The sequence below is a fragment of the Cebus imitator genome, unplaced genomic scaffold (assembly GCF_001604975.1).
Source record: "Cebus imitator isolate Cc_AM_T3 unplaced genomic scaffold, Cebus_imitator-1.0 Scaffold127, whole genome shotgun sequence".
Taxonomy (NCBI): Eukaryota; Metazoa; Chordata; class Mammalia; order Primates; family Cebidae; genus Cebus; species Cebus imitator.
In genome coordinates this window covers 3,761,001-3,763,833 of record NW_016107442.1, presented here as the reverse complement: position 1 = coordinate 3,763,833, position 2,833 = coordinate 3,761,001, and the positions used below count along the sequence as shown (strand labels likewise).

Sequence of the window (2,833 nt, the reverse complement as noted above, 5' to 3'; positions counted from 1 at the left end):
AAAACAAGTGATCTTATACTGATGCCTGGTTATTACATACTTTGCCCATTAATGAAGCCCCAATACTATATATGGCCACTTTGGTAGGTACAGAAGAAGAAAGAAGGAATAAAAGTAACATCTGGAGAGAAGACTGAAATACATTCTTGTTCTTCCAGATTTAGAATCCAATTCTCAGAAAACAAATTATCAATGATGGCAGTGCTGAAATAACACACATCAAATACATTAACCATTAATTACAGTCTTTTATAACTTGGAAATGAATGACTACCTAACATGTATTTCCATGAAAAAAAAATATCACTCAGAGTTCCAAATGAATTAATCAGTAATATGGTTTAGATGTTTCGTCCCCTCCAAATCTCATGTTGAAATGTGACCTGCAATGTTAAAGGTGGGTCTAGTGGGAGGTGTTTGGGTTACGGGGCATATCCCTCAAAGATGGCTTGGTGCTAACCTTACAGTAATGAGTGAATTCTCACTCTATGAGTTCATGTGAAATTTGGTTGTTTTAAAGAGCTTATACCTTTCTTCCTTTCCTCCCTCTCCCTTTCTCTCTCGTTCTTCCTCCCTTACCATGTGATACACCAGCTCCTCCTCCGTCTTACAATTATGCCATGATTGTAAACTCCCTGAGGCCCTCACCAGAAGTAGACGGTGGCACCACACTTCTTGTGCTGCCCGTAGAACCGTGAGTCAAAATAAACCTCTTTATAAATCACCTAGTCTTAGTTATTCCTTTATGGCAATGCAAACAGACTGACACGATCAATAAATTTTTAGAACATAATTTAACTGCAACTGAAAAACAACAAAAACATGGAATGAAATTAAGTGTAGGTACACAGTAATTGAAAAGCAATTTTGGAATTAAATCCTCTGAAAGTATATTACACATTACTGGGTGATAAAAAACTATGACCACTGAAAGATCTCTGATTTGTCCATAAATATTAAATAAGCATGCTAATCTTAGCTTTAAAGAGTAAACTATTCACCTATATCTTTGGAAATACACACTGGAAAATATATAGCTAACGATTTCCAATCTTTTCTAATTCCCTACTTCTAATTCAAAGACATTGTCAATAAGAAGCAAGTAGCTTGGTGTGGTAATTTTTATAAAGAATAATATCAATTTGATTCCAGTATAATATTAATGTGTTTGACCTACAGTCTTAGTGGAGATACTTATATAACTTCTTAAGGCTTTTTGAAATGTTAAAAATAGGTCCTAAACTTTTATCCACTTTTCAGGACTACTGAAATTCTGATCTACCAGATTTTAAATAAAATAGAATCCAGTCTTATAATAACAAAAAAAGAAACAAAAATCCAGAAAGATAAAATCAGAGATAGTGCAGAGCTTAGAACACTGGTTTCCTATCTCCCAGTACAGTATTTTTTTTCACCTGATCATGAGGTCTCATCAACAAAAACAATAAAACCCGTATTGCTTTTTATTCAAATCTATTTAGTTCTTGAGTACACATAGTTTGAAGAGAACGTTCAGATAGCAAAGGGATATTGCAGAATCTAAATCTATTTGGTTTCTGAATTTTCAATAGCAAGGACTTTATTTGAAAATTTATCCAAGATGGCCAAATAGGAACAGCTCTGGAGTGCAGTTCCCAGCGAGAACACAGAGGGTGAGTGATCACTGCATTTCCAAGTGCATTTTTACTGCCCACAGACCAGAAGATTCCTGGGTGGAAAAGTACCATGAGTCTCCAGCATGGCTGTTTCAGCCGGTACAGCAGGTCTCCGAATAAAAACTCACACCAATCTGGGTGCCTTTTCAACTGGCGCCTGGAATGCCTACGGGACAGAGTCGCCCATTCAACTGAAAAAAAGGGGGCTGAAACAGGGAGCCAGGTGATCTGGCTTGGCAGGTCCTACCCCCACAAAGGCCAGCAATCTGAAATGCTCTGGATTGAGAGTTTCACAGCAAGCACAGCTGGACATGGGACGGTCCAGCTCTGTGGGGGAAAGGGTGTCTGCCATTACCGAGGCAGTCTGCCATTACTGAGACAGCTCACCATTACGGAGGCAGATCATCATTACCAAGGCAGTTCTAACTAAACCTCTATAAACAAAAGTGCAAGGAGGTTCACATAGCAGCTGGGCAGAGCTCAAGGCGGCTCAGCAACACCTCTGCTGGCAAACTGTGACTAGGCTACCTCCCTGCTGGGCAGGGCATCTCTGAAAAAAGGCAGCAGCACGTCAGGAAGTTATAAATAAAGCCCCACCTTCCCAGGAAAGAGCACCTGGGAAAAAAAGGTGGTCATGGGTTCCACTGCAACAGACTTAAACGTACCTGCCCAGCAGCTCTGAATGGAACAATGGAGCTCACAGCTCAGCACTTGAGCTCCTGTAAGGGACAGACTGTTTCCTCAAGCAGCTCCCCGACCCCTGTATATCCAAAGAGACACCTCATAGAGAAGAGCTCAGGCGGACATCTGGCGGGTATCCTTCTGGGACAAAGATAACAGAAGAAGAAACTGGCAGCAACCCTTACTGTTCTGCAGCTGCTGCAGGTGATCCCCAGGCAAGTAGGGTCTGTAGTAGACCTCCAGCAGACCTACAGCAGAGGGGCCTGTTAGAAGGAAAACTAAAAAACAGAAAGAAGTAACTTCAACATCAACAAAAAGAACATCCACTCAGAGACCCCATCCAAAAGTCACTAACTACAAAGACTACAGGTAGACAAATCCACACAAATGGGAAGAAACCAGTGCAAAAAGGATGCAAACACCCAAAACCAGAACGCCTCTCCTCCTCCAAGGGATCACAACTTCTCACCAGCAAGGGAACAAGGCTGGATGGAGAA

The 2,833-nt window shown here is 41.0% G+C and overlaps 1 protein-coding gene across 14 annotated transcripts in view; it reads right to left on the bottom strand.

Annotated features, from left to right (window-relative positions):
* The window catches only part of LCORL (ligand dependent nuclear receptor corepressor like), a 189,901-nt gene that overhangs the window by 97,347 nt on the left and 89,721 nt on the right, over positions 1–2,833 (bottom strand). The window lies entirely within an intron of this gene.